The following is a 15314-nucleotide window of genomic DNA, read 5'->3' on the forward strand; positions in this document are numbered from 1 at the left end:
CCAGCTGAAAGACTTGTTGGTTAATGAATTCATAGTAATCAGCCTCAATGTTTTCATTGTTGAAAGAAATTAATTTCAGAGCGTTGCTGAACTTTCATTCTGGATTTGTTCTTTTTGGGGGTAACATGTTTATTCCTTAGAGCTAAACTTAGTACTGCAGTTATTTGGAGAGTGATCCTGCAAATAGTACTGGGCTAAAAGTTGGCTACTGCTTGTTGTTTCATAGAAGCCAGTGGAATTATTCACAACAGGTGGCAATACAGGCAAGGATAAGTCATGAGAGAATTGAGCTCAGAGTATAGTGGAAACTGTACTTTGTTAGAGCTTTGTCTGTGGATCTGGATGAATGTATTGTGGTTCAAAATAAATACAGTCAATCCCTAATAAATGCATTCCAGTGCTATTTTTATTTAAAAAAAATAAAATATCCCCTGCGGCACCTAAGGACATATTAAGAAATAAATAGCTGCCTGTTATGACCTACAATGTTTTATAGCCTTGTGCTGGAAGAACAGGCTGACTAGCAAGCTGTATTCCCAGAGTGCAGCCCCTGTGGCAGATTCCATGGGTCAGAGGCAGTGCCAGAGCAGGGGAATGCTCACCTGGGAGTGATGGTCACTGCCAGGCCAGGAGCCACCTGCCCAACGAGGCCTCCTGCCCCCAGACCTTCCTCCTGCCTGTCCACAGCCTGCCCAGGGGCACTTCCCACCCCACCTTTCCCACTGCTCTAACAAGCAGAACCTACTGGGATACTTTGTTTAAGCCCCTCTTCAGACACTGCTTTTAGGCATGCATATATCACATCAGATGTGGCCTATAGGGCTTACAAAACATGCCCAGCTAATTTATCCATCTTCTGTTCCACAGATTTGTAACAGGGACATGGTTTGCTTTTTTAGTTTAAAAAGCGCGTGAAAACTTGTTCTGTGGGAGTGAGGGAAAGATTAGGTGCTTCAAATTTACTCAGGGAGCCACTAAACAAAACAAAACAAAAACAAGCCAATTTAAAGTGGCAGTAGACATTTTATCCTCCTTTCACCCTAATTGAGTCTTACCTTCCTATCACTCTTTCTGGTGGACTTTCTGTTCTCCTTTCCTTCTCCTGCCAACACTGTGTGCTGTGCTCTGTCTCTATACAGCACAATGCATCTCCAGAGATTTAAACACAACATGCTTTTCTCAGTTACTTATGAATCTTAGAAAGTTCTCATGAGAGCAAATTCAAGTTTCACCTCACAAGCTTGTTTTTTTGGCAGTCACTTGCATATTTTTTCCCCACTGTTCCCACCAAACAACCTTGTTCTGGAAAATACAACAATTAACTATAACTTCCAGTAACAGCTGCTCTTTTTCTGCTCAGCACAATTGTTATTGCATTACAGATTACTTCTTTCAAACATTTACAATTCTAAAAGCCTTCTTTTTCAAACCACTATTAAAAATAGCACAAGATTATCCAGAAAAAAAATATTCTGTGCTCATCAGTTGGTAGTTTGGATTTTTATTTTCTAGTTTGCACTTACAACTTGTTAAAAAACCACTTTTATTTATTGTACTGTGAGTGTTAGTGTCTTTCTGCTTATTTGCACAGTCTAATGGCAGAGGAAAAAGTAGGAAAGTATTTTTGACCATTGGTGTTTCTATGTATATTTGAATCAAATATTAAAGAAATCCATAGAGTATGAAGCCAGACACAAACCTTTTATACAATTTTTCTCTCTTTGCTGACCCCAAATTCCATCAAAAGTTGTTACTAAGATAGGGAATAGGAATACCACAGCACATTAAATCAGCAGTGATCAAGCTTTTTGGCCAGATGACCCAGTTAGCTCCTTTTCCATGACAAAGGACAGATTAACTTGGTCCCTCTCTGACCTCCCTAGGGACTGAGCAGTCTGCTTTAAATTCATCAGACTTTCCTTTCACACTCCAAACATTGCTCCAAACATCCAGAAATCAAGAGTAAGGATGCTGCTACTTGCTACATTGACAAATAAAGTGATAATAACGAAGAAGAGAAAACTTCAAAAGCTGGTAAAACAAAGCAAGTCCTTTTGGCCAGAGGCCAAAAAAGCTGTCTGAGAAATGCTTGATTACTTCAGAAAATAGTGCACATTTCCCTGGGGAACACAAAAATAAGGAAACAACAGCATGAAGCAACACCATTAGAAGATTGTCTTTCTGTTCACCTGTCAGAAAACTCATGCCTGTCTTGGATGCAAATTCTAACATTCCCAGTACCATTAAGAGGACCAGTTTAGGCACATTAATAGTATTATTTCCTCAGCATTAGGCACATAATAATCTAATGGCTGAAGAATACTTTCCACACCCTCAGAAACAGGAGTACTTTGTTTCACTGCACAACTCTTCTCAGGAAACCTTACATGCCTTCCGGTTATAAACAGGGCTGTGAGTAAAAAAGCAACAAAGCAAACAATATGTTAAGACTTGAAAAGTCAGCATCTGAATAGAAGGAAATGAACAATCTCAGCCAGAACTGAACAGATGCAACAGTTTTTGTAGCATGACCAAGGCATCAGATAACAAACATGAAGCCAAAGCAGTAGCACATGCTTGGCAACAAGGATTGCTAATTTAGAGAGTCAGGTGTTTTGTCAATGCCTTTTAAATACACTTACAAAATAAATAGTATTTGAGAATAAAAGGACTAAATTGCAGTGGTGTTGTTTTCCATAGCAAAGGAACAAAACGTGATGATTTGAACATTTTCAGATTATTGAAACTAGACTTTAAAAAATAAATTGGAAAAGGGGGGGGGGAAGAATGCAAATCTCAGTGGGGAAAAAGAAAAGCACAGTAGTAACTTACTTGAATTGATTTCCAGCCCTGTGAACCTGAACCCTTCTGCAGCTGCTCACAAGAGGCACCTAGTCTTTCCCTCACTCCCACAGAACAAGTTTTCATGTACTTTTTAAACTAAAAAAGCAAACCATGTCCCTATAAAACTGCACAATATCAAGACCAGAAGTGTTTTATCCTCATTTCCATCTCAGATGTTCAGGACATTAGCAACTGATGGCTACACACTGCAGCAGACTTCTGCTATATAACCATTCTACCACCTAAGGCAGAAAGCCTACTCAGCTTCAGTGCAGAGAGAATTTCATCTCAGGCACATGTAAATCCCCAGTGGGTTCATGCTTTTCAGGGTACAGAAGCAACACATGTTTTTGAAGATGCTTGCACTGAAGAACAACTACGAGAAACACAAATAAAAAGCTGCCAGATTACCATGGAATCCCAGGGGATAAAGCAAGTGCAAAGGCTACTCCAGCAAGTCTTGAGGGAGGAAAGCAGAACAGACAAACTTTGATTCAGAACCCCATTGTCTTCACAGCTATGAATAGTCTTCACAGAAGAATGCTTCAAAGTCACAGGCCATTCCAAAAGGTAATGTATATGCAAATACCACTAGCACATCAGAGGCTTCTGATCCAAGAAGATGTGATGGCTGAACAGAATATGGCTATGAACTCACACACATTTCAGTCTGTTCTAACACAAAAAGACGAAGTCCTTCCTTAAAATAGAAGCCATTATAAGCTGCATTTGCTGTCATAGGTGGTTCTTTGAAATTCAAGGAACACAAGAAGCCAAACCATACAGCTTTAAAATTAATTTACCTGATCGAAACCAGCAAAACAAAATCCACCTAAAATATTTACCCTGCCTGCAAGTGGACCGGTTTCCTTTTCTTCTTCCAAGTCTTTTGCCTGGTTTTCTAATACAACTGGCAGCAACCCTCTGGTTCTCTCTTAGGCTCCTGTCTTGACTGTGTGCAACTAGTCTTTCATTCAATGAGCATCAGGTCCTATACAAAATATTCCATTTCCATGAAGACAAAAAAAAAAAAGCAGTTTTGAGACATATTTCAAAATACATGTGATTTCATACCGTTTCAAAAGTATACTGTGAGCAAACTGGACTTCCAACAATCCATCTAGCCATCACACTCTTTTTCCTTGCCTTTGGTCAGATGTGTTGCTTACAGCAACCTGGCAGAACAATAATTATCTCATTAGGCAGAACAATAATTATCTCATCTACAGGACATGGGATTTGGATTTCCTCCTAGAGAAATCCTAGAACAAGAGATATAACTCAGGTATTGGCTGATTTTATTTTGTACAAGATTGACCCTGAGAAACATCGTGTTACAGGATATGATGCATAAATCAGTGAGAATCAGCTTGTGCTCCACATTCTGAATGCAAAGTGTTTAAACTAAACAGAGTACCTATCTGTACATCTGACTTCAGGCAATTTCAGTAGTAATTAAAAAGCCAGAAGCAAACATATATTCCTAGAAAATATTAAGTAAACTTTAGAGCACAGCTATCCTGGGGACAGGGGGGCAGGTGGTGGTAGAAGCTCTCCCTTCACATGAAGAAACTGAACTTCATGCCCAAATAGCAAATGCCTACAGCTTATAAAAGTGAAAAGTTGTAAAAGAATTGTGATCTGAGCCTTTCTGATGGTGTTTTGATGTTATCATGACTGAGATAACCCTGCTCAAAAAAATAATTAGTTTGCTTTACTTTCAAACTTACTAGATTTGTAACATCACAGTCTCTGGTTCTGAACGTTACTTCTGTCATCATTTTCCCCGATGCTCCTGGAGGTGTTCTGCTCTGTTCCAACTCTTCCATATTTATTTATTTTTTAGCAAACACAAATGAGGTCCTTTCTTGTGTGCTTTTATTTGATCTGATAATAAACACATCCTCCTTCATGATCATCAGCTTTGATATACACATGCCTGTGGTGTGTTGGACTGTGGAAGAGCAAAGTGTTACACACCAGGCTTCCAAAACAAATTGCAGCTGCTGAGCCAGCCCGAGAGGGCTTCATCCCACAACACTTCCTCCTACAGTGCCTTTGGGAAGATTTTCCCTGACAGAACAGTCCTTTATTCTGCAGGGTAGCTTTATCAAAAGCCTTGTCTAGCATGAGGGTTCTAGTGGTACCTCAGCTTCACTGTTATGAGAGGAAGAGGAGCACCAGCCTACCCAGGAGGGGTTCAGTGCTGTCCAAAGGTGTCCAGCTGTTCTGGGGGGCAGATAAAAGCTTAGACAGAAAAAAAATCTATTGTAGCACTTAAGCATAAGGAGCTACTTCAGGCATGTGATTTGTCTGCTGGGCATCTCTGTACATACAGAGGAGGTGAATATAAGTTTGAGGCTGTTGCCATAAGTATTTACTTGGCAAAGAACAGTTCCTAGTGGAAATCAGCACTTAAAGAACACTATTTTCAGAACAATTTTTTTTCAGATCAGCACTGCACCACCATTTAGATTACTTTCTCAGCTACATATCAAAATCCACAATACTTCTAAATTTTAATAATAGCCCCATACTCACCAGTAAATTGTTTCTTTAAACAAAGCTTTTTTAAAAAAAATTTCATTTGGACAGGATGTTGTTTATCACCAGCACTTACTATATTATTTTTGAAAACTGTGACACAGTGATATAAACGCTCTAGAAACATTATTTTGATGTAAAATACACATTGTAAAGGTGATGAGTATGGCAAGATCACATTAATTCAAACATTGTTTTTATCTGTCTCAGTCTTGAAATACATGGACCGTGTCTTTACTTCATCAAGCCACTTGCTTATTTGAATGTCTTCGTTAGGACATTTTTCAAATGTTAAGAGCTTGCTAAAAATAAATTTTGAAGGAGCAAGGTCTATAGATCCCAATGTTCACAGAGGTGGCTTCTGTAGTCGGTAGCAGTGTCAGTATGAAATGGAGCGAGCAAATGCAATGCACACAGGAGATGCCACACTTGGGTCACTCAGGTCCTGTGTGCCCAAGTAGAGAGGACAACAGTTAGATTTTAAGGTCTGAGTGCAGATATTTTTTATGACACTTTTATGTGGTGCCAAGCACAATGATGAGGCCCCACGGTACTGGGGTGATAATGACACACAGCTTTCCTGTGCCACCCCACCATAATCCTTGACCCTGAACTCAGGCCTTTACTGTAGGGGAGATGTTTTAGCCTGCACCACTTGTGCAGTCCTTGAGCTCTCTGTTGAGATGGCTGATAATACACTTTATAACTAATCCTGAGAGAAAAGGCTGGGTTTGGTGATGGGATGGATTTCCAGGTACAGAGTTTCAGAGTCAGATTCTGGTATCTTGTTACCTGGAGAAGCCCTTAGCATAAGCTTACTAAAAGAAGAAAATGATTCTTTATATTTTACAATGAAAGTACAAAACACAATTATATCCAGAAATATAAGACCCTTGAACTAATTGCACCAATTGCTCCAAAAATCACGGTATTTGAAAAGTGTGGTACACTTGGAAAGGTGATTTGAGCAGGACTACAATGTTCATATCCCATTACCAGGCTCAAAGTGCCCTTAATTACCTTGTTTGTGTAAGACCAAAAAGCTTTATGCTGCTTTTTGGACAGTATGACCACTATCTCTGGGGAGTATCATGACAAGGTCATGAGTATCTCACAGGACCATCCAAAATCCCTAGATTTTTAATAAACACATTAATTCATGTTAAATAGCTCGCATTCCAGCTATAGTTCTATTTTTAGGGTATTTGTTGTGCTTATATAAAGAAGTGTCACCAGTTTTGAAGCATTTTTAAAGACAGAAAAGAGCAGTTACCTTTGTATGCAAGCGGCTGCTGGGGGAATGGGCTGCTTCCACTACACCACCAGCTAATGGAGCTGCAGGGAAGGAACCAGGACGTGGCAAAGTGACCCACATTGTAACATGAGCTAAATGGAGAGCTCATTGTTAAACTGATTGGTTGTTTTGCCCTCCTGAGAACCTCCATAAAATCTTTAAAGCAAAGAAAGTGCTCATTATTGTAATAGCACATTGGAATATCTCATGTCAGCAACAACCTGATCTAATGGTTTACTCCTTAGTCAATATCTGAGATTTTCCTGAGGGATAACTACGTTTTCCTACTGGAGTGGTGAAGGGCCAAAAAATTACAGATTTGCCCATGAAAAACAGAACAGTCCCTTAAAATGACTTGCATGTCCTGAATACTGCAAGAGAGCTCTAAAAAAGGGTGGAGACAGTTACCAGCCAGAGCTGGGACAAGGATTTGTAATAGGCACAGATAAATTGCAATGAAATTTTGAATTTAGCAGCCAGGTTATGGAAACCTTCACACAACTCTCTTTCCTCAAGAACTGTTCTGAGAAAAATCACTCTCCTATGAACCCTGAGTAATGATTTCCTGTATACCCCCATTCAGAATAGACTAAACACAAAACAGTAAAAAATACTTTGGAGATATAAAGCAGGCTGCTGGGATGAATGAAGTATTTGGGAGCATGACTGTTTAAATGCTAGCTAGAACAAAATTATGGGGTCTCTACTAAACATGCTTTAAGGTATGATTAGTAGAATCCAGAATTATATTTTTTTATTTATTAGAAAGCTCCACAATAAACCAAAATATCTCCTTGTTCAATTTTTCAAAAAGATAGTATCTTAACTGTAATAAGTTTGAATTTTCCTCTTTTGAGCCTCTGATAATAGAATTAAAGACACATACCATGTGACATTTTACACTTTTCACCTATTATTTCCCTCCTCCCTTGCAAACTCTGTATCTTCTCAGTATCTAAGTTGTTTTAAAGCAGTAAAGGAAACATAAATACTACATCATCGAAGACAAAACGTTTACAGTATGTTTCAGTGTATTGAAATTTTCTAGTTACCAGGTAGTTTATATATAGGCATTACAATAAGCAAATTCAGAAGCCCAGGAATTGCAAAGCTGGTCCAAACAAATGTCACTGGATTAAACAATAACATACACCCAGAAAATACTTTCCAGAGACAAAATAGAAGAAAAATTATGTAAACCATGCAGTAAAAAGATCACTTGACTTCTGTGCTGTATATCCTTGCCAGCTTAGGAACACTATGAAAATTAAATATTATCAAAATATATGATTTTACTATAAGAAAAGATAAGCTAATTGTGCAGACTAATATCGAAAGCTGTTTAAAAAAAAGCTGTATAGTCTTAGCACATTGCCCAATGTAGCCACAAAATAATGTTTTATCTTGTGGGACCACAACTTTCTTGTCACTAACTTCTTTCTTATCAACTCATGATTTTTAATCAGAGCAATGTTTCCACAGTACCATTTACCAATAGAGAATTGTATATACCCTTAAGCATATGCTCATGAGAAAGAGGATAGCAAACTCATTGCTTAATTACTTGATACAAAATTATGTTTAGACAAAAGATATAATGAGAAACTAATGAGTTCCCAGGATAGCTGAAAATTAAGGTACAATACCATCTGTGTATCTGTGATCCAGAAGTCCTTTTCTGGTTTGCATTCAGAGAAAGACTCAGAATTCATATTAAATCATGTCCTCACAAATTTGCCCCAAAGCAAACTTATTCATGCTTTGAAGTACATATAAGAGTATGAAGAGTTACTCCAAATTCTCTAAGTTCTGTAAATTATTAAAAACATACATCTGTGATTTCAAGTTCATATAAGAAAATAAAAACATCAAAGTGTTTTAAGACCTGAGTCATACCAAATGGACTGGGGATATCCCCAAATTCAAGACAGGCATTTAGAATTTTTGTGTTTCCTAAAAATCTCTCCAACCCTTTGGAGCCACTGGAGGGTCATGGTTTTGAACTACAGACTGTATTAATTGACCAGGTCCATATTTGTTGGAGTAATCAATGCAGTGCACTAATTTACACACACAGAACATGTACCTACTTCATCCCAGAGCCTCCTAGAATATAACTGCATTTTCTGAGGGATCCACACATATCATAGGTAACTGATCATTCCTTTCATGTCAGATTGTTTTGATCTAGACTTACATGATGTACTTGCATATTTCAGTAGTTGCCCACTTACAATCTTGGCAACTGAAATTATGCAGTCAATATTTAACCTGTTTATCTCACAATAATAGCAGCAAAGAATTCATGGGAACAATATGCTTCAGTCAAACTCTTTGGAAATGTGCAATACTTTAGGCAGTTGCCAGAATTTCTGTTAACAAAACAGATTTAGAAAACTATAAACAGACAGGTAAACATTTTTAACAGCTAACCCTCAGCAGATAGCTCTCATTTGAAAGCAATTTGTACCTTTTATAAACATTAGCCCATAAAGACCTGATGACATGTTTAAGTCCCAGTGAAACATGCCACAGATAATCTTGACACAGTTTACTTAACCCCTCTTATGTATGTAAACATATTTGACCTCCTCCAAGACACTTTCAAATACCATATTCATCTTCTCATTTGGAAAAAAAAAATACAACCAGTATTTTCGGAGCTATAAATTAATTTTAATTTTCAGGTCTTTATGAGTGCAAATCCAAAAGATCTACTCAATTCAGTTTTGAAATGTGATATAAATTTTTATCTTCATTCATAATTTGAATTTGATTTTTAAAAAATAGCCTGTAGTTTACTCTTGAATTCTTCTGAAGTCCAGACCACCAGCCAACAACTACATGAAATGAAAAATTTATCACAAGCTGTGCCTAAGCCTTTAAATAAAAATGAAGTAATGCAGGCACCAAGTACTTTTTAAAAGGCATACTTTTTATCTGAGGGCAAGTCCAAGAAGAAAATAAAGATGTCACCTCAATGCTTGGCTGCCCATATTGCAGAAGGCAAGTCACAAAAAGGAGTCAGGTGCCTGATAAAGGGACCTATGGAGAAAGACAGTGAACTCTAAAACTATGATCATTTCTGAAGAAATAAAGTTCCAAAGCAAAGATTTTGCCCCAGTTTGGGGGCTGGGCTGTCCTGAGGTAACTTTAGTGTTCTCATCAGAAAGTAAAAACATACTGTTACTTGTTGCTACCATTTACAATTCTTGATTAAGTAACTGAGGGCTGAATCTTAATTACCTGTCTGTAGCATGTGCCGTTCTCCACCCTGCAAGAATTTCAAAACCCATGAGAGACTAAAAGCCCTTCTCTGCAAATACATCTCGTTCCCATGAAAGCTTCTTTTCCTGAAAATTAACATTTGCAAACTTCCATGGCACTGCCTGCAGTCAAAGAGCAAACTTCCTCCCTTGCTGTCATCACCATGGCCTGCTGAAGGGACTCTGTGATACAAATGCCAAATTTAAATCTCATTTTTGGTTGTCTCAGAGAATCTTGACATTCTCGAGTGATTCTGCTGGTTGGGTGGTACATTACACATGGGGGAGCCCAGTCTCAAAAAACCACTGGCTGTGGCCTGTTCTGCTGCCTGAATTTCACTTGATCAGCGTATTGTGAACCTGTCACAGTCTCAGCACACAGGCAGCTGTGGTGGTGAAGGTGTGCACACATCAGAGCCTCAGCTGGCCTGACTATGCTGGCAGGTAACCTGAGACTTAAAATACATATAACTAGGCTGGCAGAAGCATTTCCATGTAGAATAAGCTACTTCACCCAAATGGACTCATCAAAGGTGGAAAAAAAATAGCCAAGAGACAGTTCCTAAATTTTTTATACCCTTAGCCCTGCTTACTTACTGTTGATACTGCTGTGCTGTTTTCTGGGCAAATGTGTTGGGCTGAAAGGAAGTGTTTCAGTCAGGCAGGGAAATGTTTTGTCAAAGCTACCCAGAGCTGCAGTGGGGAAAATGGTTTCATACAACAAGTCATATTATTAAACTTGGGAGCAGTCTACAAAGCTTGATGTTGGTACAAAATGTCACTGAAACATCACAGAGAGCCCACAGATCCGCATGGTGGGTTGTCATTCCTGTAGGGAAACACATTCCACAGGCCATAGAAAAGTGAATAAGCTCAGCATCCATGGTCTTAGATGTGGACTCTGACCTCTGGATCTACCCAAACCTTGCAAATGCAGGCCAAAGCCCCAGGTCAAAGGAGCATAGATTTAGCTTTATGTCAACCTGACTTTAAATGTTTACATAATATTTGCTGACTAGGAATAGTTTTCAGAAAAAAAAAGATGAGATTCTGTATAAAAGACTGTGCCTTCATCTGGCATTTGAAGATTTCACAGGGTAGAAATCTGGAGAATGTCTTAGAAGAATAAAAAAGCTTAACAGTTCAGTGTCAGACACAGAGTGTTCAGATGGGATAGTGTTCACGCCTGGTACTTTATGTTTCCAATTAACTTGATTTTGAAGCAATGGATGATGTCCAAAAATTTACATAAATAACAAATACAGTGAAAAGTACAGATTTCCTGGGGTGTTTTAATTTAACATTAACCAGACGCATTTGCAATTAAGGCTGAATTCAAAGTCTGGTGCCTTAAAGCAGGGAAACCATTTACAGTGGAGAACTTCCCATCTAGAAGGAATATGTCCCAAGGGATTCATATGTCTGCTTGTAACTATTCCACATGGCCAATATTTTAAATGCTTATAGCCAGGTCAAGACCTATAGTGCATCATCCATCATTGGTATGAAAACATGGTTATCAGGTTCCCCAAGAAATAGGTATTTATGCAATGTTCACATTAGCACAACCTGTGGAGCACAAATTCTATTGAAATGAATAGAATTGTCCCTGAAAGAGGTATCCTTCTATTTTGTTCCCCACGAAGTACTCAGTGCCTTTGGCTCACACATCTCCTACTGTTCCAGAGTGGTTGGGAAGCTCTGGATAAATGGGAAAGCAGACACAGAAGAAAACTGAGCTGGTGAAATTCATGCTTGGAAGAGCACAAGCAAGAGCAGGGCCTGGCAGAGATGCTGCCAGGAGCACAACCTGCTGGTCATGCACAAGAACAAAGGGGAAAACATTTCAGTCAACATGAGCTTGGAGGGCAAAGGTAGGGATGAACTTCCATACAAACAGATACAAATAGTCAGGTCTAGGCAGGCATTACTTCAGATTCATCTTTCCCTTCACAGGTATCTGTGTGTGACTACTGTTTTGGCACCCTCCTAAATCATTTCAAATCAGACTAGTCGTGTACTTTGCATGCAAGTTGATTATTACACACTGAAAAAGGCAGAGTGTAGTTTAATAGATAGAGGTAAATCATGTAGGGTTTTAATAGATTCATGTAATTCATTAAGAAACAGTAATTTCTTGTGGAAAACAGTCTCACTGAGTCTGCTGAGAGTCTATGTTCTTTTTTCCTGCTTCCCTGTTCTTCATTGCATGACAGGAAGGTTTTTTTTCTTGAAGTTCAGTAGTTTCAATTCCTTCTCATTCATCTAAAATAAGAAGCTGCTGACTGTGGAATTGCAATTCCTTGTGATGAAAGATAAAGCATTTGCAATAAGACAAGGAAGACTGTTTAAGGCCAGAGTGAAGCATCAAGTTTTCAAAACAAACAAGATCCTTTGCTTAAAGGTAAAATAATTATATCTTCTGAAGATTTATAAAGATAACTGGATCTTTAAACAGTGCTGGTATTTTCTGGCACTTTTCCTTATACTGGAAAAACTCTTGATTTCTCCTAGTGCTTTCTAATAATTACACCAGTCCATTTTATCCATGTTCCTGATGCTTTCTAGGAATTCACCATCTGCTTTCTAACAATTCATTCTCTGATTCCTAGGAATTTCCCCACTACTTTCCCTTACATTCTAGAAATCCTAATACTTTCTAGGAATTCACCTGGTGCTTTCTAGGAATGTCCTGTCTGCTTTCTATGAGTTTTCCCTGCACAATTTTCACGGCGTGTTCTAGGAATCCACACACTGCTTTCTGGAGATGCTCCTGATGCTTTCTGGTACTTCCCCCCCTCACTTTCTATTTATTTCTTGCAGTTTTCTAGAAATTCCTCTGTTCTTTTATGGGAATCTTTCCATCCTTTCTTGAACTCTGTGTCAGGGAGTAGCAAGAGCAGGGATGCTTGGTGAGGGAAGCTGTGAGCCACAGCACAGATGGGACTGGGACCCAGTGGACATGTCTGGGGCCAGCAGAGCAGAGAGTGGTTGGTTCCATCAACCCCCCAGACACGGCCACACAAAGGCAAAGGAGAAAGTCATGTCCAAAGCCAGTCCAGGAAATCCAAATAAGTATTCAGGAAGAGCAGGAAACAGGGTTTGAAACAGGCACACCTACTTGGTATAGCTCACACAGGCACATTTTGAGGCTTAGGAAGCACTCTCGTTGAATAACTTCTACAGTCAATGTTTTGTAAAATATTGTAATTAGAAACTCTGTATTCCCTATCAAATGACAAATTGCTTTAAATTTTTTGCACAAGAAATTCTGAAATGTTAAAATCAGAATTTTCCATTTATAATATATTACAGAATTGATTTAATAACAGGATGTAGGTAAACTGTTTCTCCTCCCTTCTGGAAAATGCACGAGAAGTTACTCTGATACAAAATTATTTAATCATAAACTTAATATAAAGGTATGGTTTCTCAGGTTGTACTTTCTTCTGTTTGGTGCATTACCTACATATTTACTGGTCCTACAACATTTAAACCATACAACTTCTTTTTATTATTCATGTTTAGTTCATGTGGTAGAAAATAATAGTTAAAGGTTCGACTACAGGATTCTTGTACTTTCTAAAGTTGGCTAGTACAAATATTTGATAGAGTTTTTACTACTACTGATGTGCTACTCAGTTTCTTTGCTAATTTTAGACAGCTGGCCAGCCAATGTTTTTCAAAATATGTTTGAATGCCCTTGGATTCACAGAGTCCAAATAAATGCCTAGTGTGGGATGAAGAATGATTTCTAAGTCTTATCTCGACCTTTTAGGTGTATCCTCATTGCATAATGAAATATGAGCCATATATCACACAAAAACACATTTTTCCTAGGAGCTTCTATTACTTTGAATTTCAATATTTATTTTTTTGTATTAAAAGGTGGCGACCAGTTAGTATTTAACACATGCACAGACAAGAGAACAAACCTTCCTACACATAATTTGCCAGCTGCTACACAAGCTGTTGATATAGTTGCACATATAATTTTCATTGCTCTGTATTGGGTACTAAAGGTTGGACATTCCTCACTACAAAATCACTACTAGAGACAGAATTCTACTGCAGAAGACAGTAGAATTATTCACTTCTCCTTAGTATTGAAACATGCTGCAGTTGCCCTTGCAACTCAAACGGTGAAGCAGAAACTGGGACTCCACAAACTTACTGTGCCGCTCAGTCTGGTTAGTTGAGATGTGTTACACACTAAAATCATCTTAACAGGACACCTGACAGCTTCTTTAGACCTCAGTCTCTGTGAACTGTCTAACCTACATTCGAGGTCCCCCAGACAATGTTAAGATGTGAAGTATAAATGTTCTAATGAAGGACTTTTTTCTCAAGCTTTTCACTGATTGTGAAGAACCTATGAGTTATTTCTTTCAACCTCCATTTTAATATGAATTTGGAGTTTCTCTTCTGGGTATGTCCTACATACGAGAACATAAAAATGAAAATGTGCTACAAGTATGTGCTACATGTAAAGTATGTACTTTAAAACTACCTGCTCTAATAATTATAATGTTATATTCTTGGAGACAGTTGTTCATACAGCATATGGGAAGGGGTTTAAAACTGTTTATGGAGATCTGGCTTATGAGTCATTCATACTGATCTTTGCTACAGGTGCTCTAGGAGAGAAAAAATCTAAGAGACAAAATCACTTCAATTCAGCATATGTTTACAGCCATCTAGAAAATCAGGCTCTTGATGTATTTGCAAAGGCAGTTAAGAAACGTTTCTTTAGTAAATACAATTTCAAATTTCTAATAAAATCTAATTTCCACCTCTTTGTAAAACATTTGTATTAGCCTACAGCAGACTCAAACCCAGAGCATGAATAAGCCAAGGTGCCAAATAAGTTATGAAAAATGTCTTCAAGAAATTGAGACCATTTTGATAATGATAATTTGATTAATATTCTTCTGACATTATGGCTCTCCAATAAGATCAGCAACATACCAAAAATCAGTGAAAGTCTGGAAAACCACATAGACCTTCTTCTGTTTTAATTTGCAATGTGGTAAGTCAGGAGAAAGCCTAATGAAAGCATTAATGTAGCACTAATGTAAAATCCATGTAAGTGAATGGAAAGTCAAGGCAGTATTTCTACTGAATTGGGTATATTTTTCTTCAGAATGCCTACTGAGAATACTTTGAAGTTTCTAAAATGTACATGTGAAATAGCTGCCATGCCTAATTTTTAATCCTCTATTTTGTGAATAATTTCATATTCACATGATGAATCCACATTGTCACAACAGAATAAATGTCCACAAACACACATGTGGGTATTTTCTGCTGTCTACAGAATTCAGAAAAATGACAAGTAAACAGAACAGCATTTCTGGTGTATGAAG

This window comes from Corapipo altera, unplaced genomic scaffold (genome assembly GCF_003945725.1).
Source record: "Corapipo altera isolate COAL_440 unplaced genomic scaffold, ASM394572v1 50, whole genome shotgun sequence".
Classification (NCBI taxonomy): Eukaryota; Metazoa; Chordata; class Aves; order Passeriformes; family Pipridae; genus Corapipo; species Corapipo altera.